Raw genomic sequence first — 15,675 nt, forward strand, 5'->3', positions numbered from 1 at the left:
CTAGTCCACGCCTTATAAAAATTGAATTCTCATATGCAATTACACATTTCTGTCTTTGCCTCATGAACATTGCTCTTACCTCCATTTCACTCTAATCTCACACCAGTGTTCCCGTTACTCATCACTGATAAATCTACAGAGGTATCATGATTGAAAGTTCCCACCAATTCCTCAAACTCGCTACGAATTCCTTTTGTCCAAATTCTTCCCCTATCCATTCTGCAACTACAATGGCACCCAAAGTTGCCCCTGTAGTGAATCCTATGCTCACTCCCCCTGTCGACTTAGACCACATTCCACTCACTGACAGAGACTATAAGATTGTCGAAACACAGTGTGAATTCGACCTCTTCGAATTACGCTGTTGGTTTCAGGATAATTTCCTTGATCAATCTGATGAAATAAACCTCTGGTAGTCCAGACTTCCTCTATTTGTTTTCCCCTAGTCCTATCATTTTCCTGAATTATTTTTAAAATTCCAAGCCTCTTACCTTTCAAGTAGGAGGGCTATTATTTCTCCAAATGGTGAAATTCTCTTCACCATTATAGCTGATAGCATAAATCAAATGTTGTAGGTTCCCCACAGTGATTCCCTTACCCCTTTTTCCCTTGAATCTCTTAGAGAAATTTATCATAAATTAACCTTCCCCTAGAGAGCTACAATTTTTGAAGTTTTCCTCCCCGAAGACTCTCAACTCCCTAAGAAAAATCCCCCTTATCCCTCTTCTATGTTCCCTCAAAGGACCAGACAGATTATCTCTGTCTTGTCATCCATTCTTGGTTACTATTCAAATGAATGGGTAGATGAGCCTATTCTAGGCTTTCTATCCACCTTTTCTTCAGAAGAAGGACTATCAGTCACCTTTGACTATGGTCACTTCTTAGCAAATGTAATTCATGAACAATTCCTTCAATTTCTAACTGAAGGAATGTTCAGATATTCTTCTATTCTCATGTACATGTTCATTTTCTTTCAAACAGATAAGTTTCCCTTCGCAGTGCAGAAGCTTGATCAACAAGGAGAGTTGCAGTCTGTTGTCTTCTAGACTTCCTTAATCAGAAGACAATCACAAGAATTCAACTTCACAGACTTCATCGATCAGTTTGTGTATCCAAAAACTTGTTTGCTAAGTGGCCAACAGGTTCCAAGGATTAGTGAAGACATTCAAAAGGTTTTACAACTCAGTGAACAGGTGAAAACAGGGGACCAGTACCTTTACCAATCATTCACAAAAATTAGAGTATATGTTTTAGAGTTGCCACCATATAAATTGCCTAGGTATCTACTAATGAGAATATTTTCCTTGGAGTACATTAGGAAAATAATTCACTTTGAAAACATTCATTTCATGGCAACCAAGAAGAAATCTCAGTTCTGGATCAAAACACAGATAAGACCTTTCATCTGCAACAGTAGAGCAGCAGGAGAGGAAGTAGACCTCTTGCTGAAACAAATGAACTTCCCTCTCAGTTTCACTTGGTCATATGACCCTTTGGGGTAATTTCCAAGTTAAGATTGGAATAAAAAGCTACACCCTATGTGCATACTTAGAGGCTAGAAATAGAGAAGTATATGAACCATCACACTTAGGTAGAAAATACATTGTAGGAGGCCGAGGAGCAAGTACTTTCTAGGACAGCTTTAGAGACTCCCATACCTAGAGAAAAGATAGATAAGAGACCAAGAGAGGATGATTCTCCATCAGTTACAAAATTCTCAGCTAAAGAGTTCAAAATATACACAAATAAGATTAAAACAAGCTCTAAAATAGACTTCCCATCACTAGAGGACACACCAGGCACTATTGTACTCTCAGGTTTTCAGACTTTTAAGTTGGACAGTGGTACCACAGATTCCCCATCATCCTTAGCTACTAAAGAGATTCTAGCTACTATACCTCAGACACTAGAATCATCTACAAAGTAGAGGAGGCTAGATATTTTTCATAGATATAAATAGATTAATCAAAGGAATGAATCCATTCATGATAATAAATCTTCTCAATTCAGGAAGCAATCTTCCTCCATCCAACACAGGCTCATTTCAGCATATGATACAGAAAAGGGAAGGATGCATATGGCATTCTTGTAGGCCCAGGTCCCTCAAGCAAAGTCAACAACATATTTCAAACAAACTACTTTTGAATTTGAGGAAAAGGATGTCCATCCTTTAGATAAAATAGATATGCATAGGTAGGCTGGAGAAATGGTATACTCTACTTTCACACAGACTGCTATCACTGCTTCCAAACTATAGCTTACTTTGAATAATGTGCAGTCTCATCTTAAATTGGAGAAAGTATCCTCACTTTCCAAATACACCAGAATCAAATACTTGGAGGAAATGGTGATCAAAGCAGGCTTTGATCCAAACAATTGACCCTAAAGGAGCAATTGAAGCTGCCAGTAATAGAAGACCTCAAGGACAAGGAACTTGGAGAGACAGAGCTGCAAAAGGAAGAGATGTTGAAGATTCTAGTGGAACAAAGTGCACAGATCAAAGCAATGGAAGCAGAAATGGAAAAGTTGATAAAGGAAAAGGAACAGAGTTCACAACTGGCAGTAGTTCCTCTTTATGCAGTTCCCATTGCATCTCTACTTCAAACAGGTGTACCTATAGCAACCACAATAGTAGGAACATCATTTTCTACTGTGCTTCCCACATCAGTCGTAGATGACTTAGTTAAGTTAGCTAAATCCATGGAAAATATGTCTATACAGGGAGAAGAGCTAAAAAATCTTAGGCATGAGGTGAAGGTCTTATAGGAACATAGTACAAGGTTTGAAAATTCCTTGCTGACAGGAACACAGAAGTCCCAAATGTTGTCCCAGAGATTGTAGACGATGGAAAAAGATTGTACAATGGGAAACACATTGGCACAGGTAAAAGAGAATATCTGGAAAAGGACCAATAACAATATGGAAGACATTTGGACTTCAAGCCAAATTATTTTTGAGCAACAGGAGCTAATTGAACAGTCCAATGAAGCCATCAAGCAGGTCAGAAAGAAATTGGGAGATAAACCCAATGAAGCCACTGAGCTTATCAAATTTCTTAACTCCAAGAACAGTCAGGAATTAGAAGAGTTGGAAATTGAAGATAGAACTGAAATGATTTTGGAAGTTGGGAAAGTGTTGACTAAAAGAAATCTTATGAGATAGCTTGAAGAGAAGGGTCAAATTATGAACATTGGTATACAAAAATTCTTCACCAAACAAGAGACCCTCTACAAAAAAGGACTTCCAAACTTATTATTTATTAATGACAAGCTCAGCATGTGGTTGGATTACAGTGAGAAAATTATGACCAAGGCAAGAGACATTTCAAAGGTTACAGCTAGAAGATTCAGAATGACAGGAAAGGCGTTCTTGGAAGTATTAGCATACGATCTCAATATTCAGCATTCAATTCCAAATTTATTCATCACTAGGCTGACATTTTCCAAATATAATAAAGTCGATGAAGTGTACAGAAAGTTGATGAAGATGAATATCCCAAGTGAGAAATGTTGGGATAAACTTTGTGAGTTACTAGAGTAAGAAGTAGTTTCAGGGGCACAACTTAGCATTACAACACATGCCTAATTTGAGCACAAGACAGCTAGCTATTCTACCAATTCAATGCCACCACTTCAAACTGTTTGAATTTCCCTAATATCATTGTAATAAGTTAGATTAATTTATTTTTATTATTTTTAGATACATCCTAGTCATTCTAATAGGATTTTTTTGTAAATTAGTTATAAATACTTCAATTTATGAAGCAATAGAGGTTGGTTTTTGTACAAAGAACACTATTGTATATTTCTGAAGCATTAGTAGATGACCAATAATACAGAAGCTCTTTCACAGGATTCTTGTGTCAAGTCGTTGGTGAAGTGCATCTATCTGCCTTATGTTTTTATATTTCTTTGTTTATAGCACATATTTGTTTTCCAAAATTGAATTATTCAATAGATAAGTAAAGGGCAGAATTTGTTTAAATCTACACTCTACACCTGGCTATGAATAATTTCTATGTTTTCTTCTGATCTTTAAATACATAATTTAGGTAACAATTCTCTATATTTAAAGCGATCCTTAAATTTGTTCTTCTTCTCCATTTTATAGACCTTAAAGAATCCATTTTGTTTGGCTAGCCTGCCCTATGAGACCTATCTGTAGACACCGCAGTTAATTTTTATTTTATGTAACAGACTCCATAGCAAAATGATAATCTAGTTATCAACCAACCATTCAAATACAAATCAAACCTTAGCCTAATATTCAATCCAACAAAGTTAAATCTTACAGAGAGAGCCCTCTCTAAAGCTGGCAGGGCTAGATCCTAGCTTCCAAAGTTCGTTTGTGGTTGCCTTGGTGATTTTCTTCTACAACCTCAGAAAATTATTGAGTGCTAACACCATGCATAGTACACTGTGTACATACTATCTATAGGTGTGTTGAGTGTGTTTGCAGTGTGTTTTCAGAGTTTCCCATGGTTTCTACTGATTCTATTTACTTTTGGATTGTAGATGTAAACCTCTCTCGAACAGTATATTGGTTATGCTAATGGTGCTAGTCGTAGTACTCAGAACTTATCCTCCGCAGCGTGGGCTATCTTTACTCTAAATAGAGAGCTAGGGAGCATGCAAGGGATTTTCATTGGTCGCTTGAATAACAACATCATGGAGTATAGCGTAGTGGTTGAACTAGTATCTTATGTTATTTCACATGGTATTCATTGTATAGTCATCAGGCTTGACTCGCAGCTCATAGTGTTACAACTCACTAATATATATTCAGTGAGAAATATTGCCATCCTTCGCATGGTTTTGAGAGTGCTCTTCTACAAAGACATGTTGGTACGATATGAACATATTTCTAGAAATATTAACACATTAGCATATGCCCTAGCTAATTCTTTTTAGATCGACATTGCAATGAATATAAATAAATTTCAATTCACATCACATCATATTGAAAGAATAATAGGAACTAGGAAACACTAAATAGATATATAGATATATATATAGTAAGTTTGGTTTTACAAAATGTGTGTCTCGAGACACATATGGCTACATCACCCATTTGAAAATTAAATGCAAAACATCTAAGTAGACATATTAGTGGTTCTCATAATAAAACGACAATACATGAGCTATCTTGAACATTAATCGAACAATACGACTAGGCACTCTGATTGTTTGTTGTTGAAGTCACAATGGACGCTGATCGAAAATAGTCTCATCAATCCCATGTGTCACTCTGCCTCTTATAGGATCTAATCTACCTAAATATATCATATCACATCCTGTCCTATCGCAGTGACTTGTACTGCTCCCACTGCCACCTCATGTGGTTTTTTCTCTATACAACATAGATATGTAGCACCTACTGATCGAACAGGTCCAACATATGCATGAAAATGCTAAATAGTTTAGTCTCGGGAACATCAAAAACCAGAAATCTTGAAATTTCAAAAACTTAATTATCAAAGTATCTTACTTGAAGCATCCCGTTTCTCACCCTCAAGCAACTCAAGCTTGGTATCATCACATAAATCCATCCTTGCATAAGGATAATCATCGATAATGATGAACTACATCTGTAGCCATCCAAAGAAGACAGGTGAAAAGTTGATTGCAGATTGGACTACATGTCATCTCATGTGGTCTATCCGCCTCCTCATCTATGGGGTCCTTGGATCGATGGGATCAAGTATAATATGTTGAGGCTGCAGTAATTGCATCCACTCTAGAGAAAAATAGAATAAGATCACATCATAAACAAATTTTTTCAACTTCCCCTCCTTTTCTCTAGTAATTTGTTCCTTCAAACTGACCAAGACACCCTCACTCTAGTTGAACATTGTCGACTCTAGACATTCTATCCCATACTGTATGTAAGATCTGCATGCTAAATGTAGCATTAAGTTGCCTTCCAATCTTGCAATATGAACAAGAGCATTCTCAAAGGTAATCGAGCCACATCCTTTATGCTAATATTCCCATCCCTAGTAGGAAGGGCTCAAGGTATGCAATAGGTAGTGATATAGTCTTTCACTGTCTCACTGCCACTTCTTCCACCTAGAAGAGAGATGGGGACACCTATCTTTGACAAGTTTTTTAGGAAGTAAATATCCTATACCTTCATCTCGAGTAGATTCTCCCCAAACCTAATGTTTGTGCCTGAATATCCCATGAACGGACAAGTTACTTCAACAACTCTATCTGTTACATCATACTGGGAAGGCATAAGAATTTCAATAACCCATAATTTTTTAGAACCTAGATGGTAGCAGATTCGTTTATTGTATTCAAGTCTTGTTCCTCATGTTCTCTTTCTCTCCAAATGAATGTCATTTTGTGTTAATCGGTACCGAAAATATCAACAAGGAATCCATTAGGCTATTTTCCATGCAAAAAACTTAACAAACATTCAGGAAAAACTGAAAGAAAACTTAGAGAAATGCACCCCACACAACCCAGGAGTGTTTACCACAGCATTTCAACTTTCCTTGCAATGTTCCTTTGCCTAGATGTAATTTAGTTTTCGACACAGGAGGGTGCGTTGGTCCCATGGCATTTTTAATGAACTCTAGGGGCCTCAAAACATTGAAACTTTTGCATGAAAACACAAAAATGAACCGTGGAAAGATAAAGAAAGGTTTCAATTCCTACTTAGAAGTGATGACACTTGAAATGGTTCCCTAGATTGGTCACAATAAGCTACAGAATCTCGAGGGAAAAATGGCTCCAAATGCTCACTCTTGAAGGTAGAATGTGAAATGGTAAAAATGAGAAGTCATTTTGAATATTTATGGTCATTTTCTCATTATTTTATTCATTTTTAGTATTTTGACCTAGATATTCTTCATTTTTACTTTGAAATAGGTATGTTTAATCCATCTTTTGGTGTTTTGAGTAGGTTGGCAGTTGTTAGTAATTTTTCATTATGTGTTGAATAGGTGACTTTGACTACAGAGTATACTTTTATCTCTTTTTTGAGCTCTATAAACCTATGAAAAATGAACCCCCATGGAGTCCTCTTTCAGCTCTTTTCAGACTCCCAAAATATGAAAATATTTTCAGTCACTTGCCTTTCGAGCTCATAAAAGTAAATGAAAAGACTTCTACTCAATATAAGTTTAACCCTTTTCTGGACTGAGATAGACTAGCTACAAAAAAGGAATACCTTAGTCGAACATGGATAAGAGGTTCTCTTGGGTATTGTTTTCTACCTTTTCAAGCCTAAGGGACTACCTATGAAAAGGGACATCTGGAATTTTCTTTTTTGCCTCTTTTTCAAACTCTCTAAACATGAAAAAATGTTTATTTTTACCTTCACTAGACTCGTTAAAACATCAAACAGTGATGGACTTTTCGAACATGGAAAGTCTGAACCACTCCTTCTCAGGGTTCCTTAAATACACTCACATGGATTCATCCAAAGGATGAACTTAAAAATCAAGCACATGTCATCTTCCTCAAGTTTGTTAAAAAATAAAGAGGTACTAACCAGTATGGTCAGGCAAATTGGGAAAACAAGGGATTCCATTTTGGCTAATGGCAGTGAGTCGCTCTTTAATACAACACTCTTCCACTTCATCTCCTTAGCTATCATGTTGGATAATTTGCTTGTATTTTGGTTATCATACCATTTTCAGAGCCTTCAATTCAGTTTTGGGTCAATGCTTCCAACTCCATTCACTGTCATCGGTGTGTTCAATAGAAGTCATTCAATTGATCTCTACTACAATACTCCTAGTTTTGTGTCAGCATCATTCTAATAATTATGTCTCAATCATGATACCTGTTTCATGTCATTGATGGGGCATACATCAAGGCCCTCCTATGATGGGCCGCTTTCTGTCGAAATTAGCACATCATTTAGGATGTTGACTTAGAAACACTGCTTGGTACCTTAGTGCTTGCATACATCAATGGCAATTTTCCTCACTCTCAGTGACAGTTTTACATCAATGGTAAGAATTCAACCGAAATATTATGTGTTGTGTTTGACATCAACTCATTCATTCACACCATACGGATTGCGCTATAATACCTTGAGAGCCATTAACATCATCGATGGTTTCTCTCATGTCTGTTAATGACTTACATCATTGGTTGGTAATCAGATGGTGTCTACCATGTTTGACTCCAACTCATTTATTCACATGGTTAGACTCATACATTGGTTGGTCATGTGAATGATATAGAAGACCCTAGATCTAGTTTCATCCATCTGGGTTGCGCTTTCAGGAGTTATACAAAGATCACAATGTATGATGGCCATGAAAATATAGACAGTTATCCAATCATGGGTCCACTAGTTGCATCTGTGGACGCGTCTTGTTATCATTGTACATTTTATGTTAGCTTATGAGGAGAGTATGAGTATGCCTCCCTCAGCAAACATATATGTCATGTTATAAATGTATTGTAACAGATGAAGCTTGCAGGTTGTACTTGATCCTACTTGTCATAAGGTAAATCACTTCAGTCATCAGTAATCATATTTGACTTTGCGCTTTAAGGAGAATTACGTTATAGGCCATCTTTTTACATTCAATTAGAGAGCCTCCTAATGGGATCAATCGGCATCATATTCCCCCTTGTCAAAATCTTGCACAAAGACCTAAGTATATCCCTTTCATCCCCCAGAATTTCAACCCTAAATTGCATCATCTGAGCCAATTTAAGGACCAATGCTCCCTATAAGCCTACTCGGGCCTGTTCACCTACAGGTTACTCCACTGTGGCCTACGTTGGTCACCAACAAGTTACTCCTCTTTGCACCTGCATTGGTTCTAGAAATCTGGGAGAATGATTGGGATTCTAAATTCTTCCCCTTCTAGGAGATTCTGGACACTTCCCCTTCTAGGAGATTCCATAATTTGTTACAACTACTTACCTTGGATAAAACATAGGATCTTAGCTACCTCAAGATCTCATAGCGCATCCTGTCCTACTGTTGCAGCCTATACTGGTCCCACCGCCTCCTCCTGTGGTTGTTTCTTTGTACAACAAAGATATGTAGCACCTATTGGTCGAATAGGTCCAACTTCTAGATGAAAGCATAAAATAGTTTAGTCTCAAGAACATCAAAAAACACAAAAGAAAATCATAAAACGTTCAAAAACTTAATTATCAAAGTATCTTACCTGAAGCATCCCATTTCTCACCCTTAGAAAACTTGAGCTCAGGATAATCATGGAAATCCATCCTTGCATAAGGATAATCATCGATAATGATGAATTGCCTCCGTAGCCATCCAAAGAAAACTAGTGAAAAGTTGATCGCTAATGGACCTGCATGTCGTCTCATGTGGTCTATCCACCTCCTCATCCATGGGGTCCTCGGATTGATGGGCTTAAGTACAATTTGTTAATGCTGCAATAATGGCATGCACTCTAGAGAAAACGAGACTAAGATCGCATCATAACCGAAGTTTTTCAACTTCCCTTCATTTTATTTAGTAATTTTTTCCTTCAAATTGACCAAGACACCCTCACTCCAGTTGAGTACTACATGTAAGATCTGCTTGCTACATGTAGCATTAAGTTGACTTCCGATCGTGCAATAATGAACAAGATCATTCTAAAAGGTAATTGGGTCACATTCTTTATGCTAATATTCCCATCCCTAGTAGGAAGGGCTTGAGGTATGCAATAGGTAGCGATATAGTCTTTCATTGTCTCACCGCCACTTTTTCCACCTAGAAGAGAGATGGGGGCACCTCGCCTTGAAAATCTTGTTAGGAAGTAAATATCCTCTACCTGTATCTCGAATACATTCTCCCCAAAACTAAATTTTTGTGCCTGAATATACCATGAATGGACAAGGTACTTCAACAACTCTATATGTTGCCTCATACTGGGAAGCCATAAGAATTTCAATAACCCACAACTTTTGAGCACTTGGATGGTAGCAAGGTCATTTGTTGCATTCAAGTCTTGTTCCTCATGTTGTTTTTACCTCCAAATGAATGCCCTTTTGTGCTGATGGGTACCTGAAACAGCAACAAGGAATCCATTAGGCTATTTTCCATGCAAAACAATTGACAAAATTTGAGGAAAAACTGAAAGAAAAATTAGATAAATGAGCCCAACACAACCCAGGAGTGTTTAGCAGAGCATTTCACCTTTTCTTGCAGTGTTCCTTTGCCTAGTTGCAACACAATTTTTGACAAAGGGTGGTGCATTGGTACCAGGGCATTTTTAATGAACCCTAGGGGCCTTAAAACCTTGAAAATTTTCCGTGAAAACACAAAAATGAACTGTCAAAAGATAGAGAAAGCTTTCAGTTTCTACCTAGAAGCAATGACACTCGAAATGGCTCCCTGAATTTGCCACAATCAAGTACAGAAGATCGAAGGAAAAAGGGATCCAAATACTTGTTGTTGAAGGTAAAATGTGAAATGGTAAAATGAGAAGACATTTCAAATATTTATGGTAATTTTCTCATTATTTTATTCATTTTTAGTATTTTGACCTATATATTCTTCATTTTTACTTTGAAATAGGTATGTATAATACTTCTTTTGGTGTTTTGTGCAGGTTGACAGCTATTAGCAAGTTTTCATTATGTTTTGGATAGGTGACTTTGACCACAGAGTATACTTTTATCTCTTTTTCGGGCTCTCTAACCCTATGAAAAAGGAACCCCCCTCGAGTCCTCTTTCAGTTCTTTTCATACTCCCAAAATATGAAAATATTGTCGAGCACTTGTCTTTTCAAACTCATAAAAGTAAATGAAAAGACTTCTACTCAATATAAGTTTAACCCTTTTCTGGACTGACATAGGCTAGCTACAAAAAATGAATACCTTAGTCGAACATGGCTAAGAGGTTCTCTTGGGTATTTTTTTCTACCTTTTTGGACCTAGGGAAATCTGAATTTTCTTTTTTGCCTCTTTTTAAAACTATCTATAAATGAAACAATGTTGATTTTTACCTTTAATAGACTTGTTAAACCATCAAACAGTGATGGACTTGTTGAACATGGAAAGGCTGAACAACTCCTTCTCATGGTTCATTAAATATACTAAGAGGGGTTCATCTGAAGGGTGAACTTAAAAATCAAGCACATGTTATCTTCCTCAAGTTTGTTAAAAAATAAAGAGATACTGACCAATATGGTTAGGGAAATTGCGAAAACAAGGGATTCCATTTTGGCTAATGGCAACGAGTTGCTCTTGAACATGACACTCTTCCACTTCATCTCCTTAGCTATCAAGTTGGATAATATGCTTGTATTTTGGTTATCATACTGTTTTAAGAGCCTCCATTTCATTTTTGGATCAATGTTGCCAACTCCATTCATTGTCGTCGGTGTGTTCAAGAGAATATATTTAGTTCATCTCCGCTACAATACTCTTAAGCATTTATTTCATGTCTACCTTTCTTGATCTAGTTATGTGTCAACATCATTCTGATCATTCTATCTCAATCATGATACCTATTTCATGTCATTGATGGGGGATACATCAAGGCCCTCTTATGATGGGTCGCTTCCTATTGACAGCAACACATCATCTAGGAAGTTGACTAAGAAACACCCCTTGGTACCTCAGTTCTTGCATAAATCAATGGAAAGTTTCCTCACTCTTGGTGATAGGTTTACATCAATAGCCTTCGACCGAAAGGTTATGTGTTGTGTTTCAAATCAACTCATTCATTCACACCATACGGATTGCACTATAGTACCTTGAGAGCCATTAACATCATCGATGGTTTCTCTCATGTCTGTAAATAGGTTACATCATTGGTCGGTAATCAGATGGTGTCTACCATGTTTGACTCCAACTCATTGATTCACATGGTTAGACTCGTACATTGGTTGTTCGTGTGAATGATATAGATGACCCTGGATCTAGTTTCATCCATCTGGGTTGTGATTTTAGGAGTTATACAAAGATCACAATGTATGATGGCCATGATCATATAGACAACCATCCAATCATAGGTCCCCCGGTTGCATATGTGGACACGTCTCTTGTTCATTGTACATGTTATGTTAGCTTATGATCTGGGTATGGGTATGCCTCCCTCAGCAAAAAAATATGTCATGTTGTAAATGTATTGTAACATATGAAGCTCATTGGTTGTCCTTGATCCTACTTGTCACAAGGTAAAGCACTTAATTCATCAGTCATCATATCCGACTTTGCGCTTTAGGGGGAATTATGTTATAGGGCATTTTTTCACATCTGATCAGTGAGCCTCCTAATGGGATCAATTAGCATCATATTCCCCCTTGTCAAAATATTTCACAAAGCCCTAAGTATGTACCTTTCATCCCCCATAATTTCAACACTAAATTGCATAATCAAAGCCAATTTTAGGACCAATGCTCCATATAAGCCGACTGGGGTGTGTTCACCTATAGGTTTCTCCACTATGGCCTGTGTTGGTCACTAGCAAGTTACTCCCCTTTGCACCTGCATTGATTCTAGAAATCCGAGAGAATGATTTAGGATTTCGGGAGCTTCCCCTTCTACGAGATTCTAGAAGTTGTTACAACTTCTTACCTTGGATTAAAATTTCAAGTCCTATCCTACCCTATTTTTGGTTTTTCACCACTTATCATTTGATCCTATCCCTCCATTAGAGGTGGATCTCTTACCCTAGATTGGTAATTGGATAAGAACTCCCAACTGACCCTACTTCTCTATATATTCTCAACCTTCTATGTGGTTGGGCATTGGCTTTTGGAGAGTGACTCTGCCCTTATGTTGTTGTAGTGCGTGGTCATCATCTCATGCATTTAGGGTGATTGGAGGTGCATATTGTGACAAGGAAACAGCAAGTCAAAAACCTGGAGGAGTTCTCTACAAGATCAATTGCTACTTATGGTTGTAATCTCATTCCATTTATAGTAATTCAAAGAATTCATTGTTTTCCTATATGTGATGTTGTTATTTCACTTATTTCAGTACCATGTTGATCTATTGAATGAAGTAATTAGGTGATACTGCATAGATCTCGTAGTTTCTTGGCTTGTGTTATCTGATTGTGCAAGTTCTAATTTTGGCAATCAGAGTTGGAATTGGAGCTTCCAAGATAAATAAGGAGCGAAGTGTGTGAAGGATTCCAAGTAGGCCTCACTCCATCATCTATTTATTTTAAGGAAAAACGTTGAGTTCCTTGTATCTTAGTTGGTTTAGGTTATCCACCGACCTAGGGGAGATACTTGTGTCTACAATCGTAAATCTTGTGTAAAAATAAGGGTAGAATTAGAGTCTCCAAAATCCAACCCAGACTCTATAACAACTACTTCTTTTATAGGGGAAATGAGGAAGTTTTAGATCCACCATACTAGGTCTAAATCCACTTTGCAAGGAGATAATTTCCATGAGATAAGGGATAAAGCCTCATTAGTAGGAATTCAAGATCATATTTAATAGAAAATGAATGAATCAGCTCCCAAAGTTTCTAGAGAAGGAAGCTTCAAAATTCTATTTTATTTTTCCTCATTTCTAGTTATCATCACACTTGTAGTAAAGTAAACATACACTGACCAGTGCAAGTTGCATTTAAGTAGCATACACCATCACATATTTTCATGAACCTAAGTGCGTTGGAGTCTTAAATTTGGGTTTTGAGCCAATGTAATCTAGAATTATTAAAACTTTTGGGAATAGTTTTTATTTTGGCCTTGTAGGGGATTGATGCAAAGTGTAGTGGATGACAAGAGATATGGATTCAGGGCCTTTTGACTAAGTGTGACAAAATGGCCTGTAACATACAAAATAGGCATATCGAGTGCATGATATGATATTTTTCCATGACTCTAAATCAATGCAACAAAATGAATTGCAAAATTTTCATTTCAATCAAATCTATATTGTGAGAAGGAGAAAGACTTTTAATATTCCCAAATGTAAAATGTCCCAAATTCAATAAAATTCACACAAAAAAAAGATGATTTCAATGCAATAATTTAACATCTTCGTTTTCAATGAAAGAATTAAAGCACACAAACAATGAAAAATATTCACTCTAAGAAATAGAAAAAATTTGAATCAATATCATTTTTTTCCAATTTGTATAAAGAAATTTTTAAAGAAAAGGATGATTTCCTTTTGTCACTAAACAATCCTAAAAACAGGCTTTGAAAACAATTTATCAAAATGAAACAAAGAAAGAAACTCTAATATTTGAATATAAAATCCAAGCCTAAGATATTATAAACCTTTCAGTAGCAAATAAGACCAATTAGGTCAAAGAGGAAAATAATGAAAATTTCACACAAAAGCCAAAAGATGTGAAATGGCACCCAAGAGGAGATATGATCTATAAAGTATGATTGTAAAGAAACAACAAGCAAACTTAAAAACCAAATAAAACATAGATCCAAGATCAGTTTGGAAAAAACCCTAAGGAAATCTGATTTTTCAGGTAGTGTCCCAGGCTGCATTGCAACACATTGTGACAATTAGGTTGTGTCACAGTTTTAAAACTTCCCAAGAGTGATGGTGTCACTATAGTTCCTAATGTAAGGTGCAATAGGTTCAAAAGGTAAGAAAAATAAAAAATAATTCAAATATATAAATAGATCTTAGGTCTAAGAGTCATATAAGGGTCGCCCGTGACTTAGAAAGTAAAAATATAATAAAGACAAGGATTCAAGAGTCAAAACGAATCTTGGAGAAAATATCCTAAATATCATTCTGTAATGGAGCTGCCAATTTTGTTTCAGGACAAATTGCTCTTGTGGATAAGAGAAATCTCCTTAGATATGGTACCTAGATCTAGGACAAAACAAATAGGACCATATATATTTCCCTAAGTCCAATAATTAAAACGAGAGTGAGATGAGCTCATACCTTTTATCGAAGGTTGTCCTCACTAGTTGTTTGGAATGTTTTAGCTTCCATATTTGTCCTGAATTCTCCCGAAGGCAATGAACTATAGACAACATAAACAAACAAACATCAAAGCACATATAAACAATAAATGATTAGATAAAACTTATATTTATGATCAAGGAAATATATATAAAAAAATTTCCAAACAAATAGAAAAACAATGTGGGAAAGGAAGATATAATTGTATTAATAAGAAAGAAGAGGTTACAACCTCTTTTTGCCTTGATGTTGTAGGTCCCCTTCCAATTGTCTTCATCTCAACACCTTACCTTCAAAATCCTTAACACCATAGGTTGGATACTTTAGCGGAATTTCACCAAAGCTAAAGCCTTTATGAGATTTATCGTAACTAGACCTCTCAATCATAGATGGTTATACTTTTAGGCTTGGAAGAGAATAAGAGGAGGATAAGTGAAGGAGGTTAATATCCAACAAATTAGGGATTCGAGCCAAATCCAAACCAATCAATAGAGATGCCATCCATGAGGCTTATCTTCTAGAAGCTTCTCATTCTTTTTTATTTTTTACCTTCATTAAAACAGTGTCGCACCTCGTGAATGAGAAACACATGACAATGTTGTAATATATCAGCTATGCAACCTACGACAATTAGCATTTTCACAAGCCGTAAATGTGAAACATGCGACATCTATCTAAATTATGGTTTTTGAAGGGATTTGAACAAAAAAAAATTATCTTTCAGGGAGAGGTTTTTATTCCATTGTCTTCAAGGCTTAATGACAATAATACTTTGGATAAGGAAGGATAGGGGTATGATATCAATTTCCATGAATGTGATGAAATAATGTGTAACAAAAATGCA

Source organism: Pinus tabuliformis, chromosome 9, assembly GCF_031772625.1.
Source record: "Pinus tabuliformis cultivar Carrire ecotype Pingquan chromosome 9, CPIR1, whole genome shotgun sequence".
NCBI classification, from domain to species: domain Eukaryota; kingdom Viridiplantae; phylum Streptophyta; class Pinopsida; order Pinales; family Pinaceae; genus Pinus; species Pinus tabuliformis.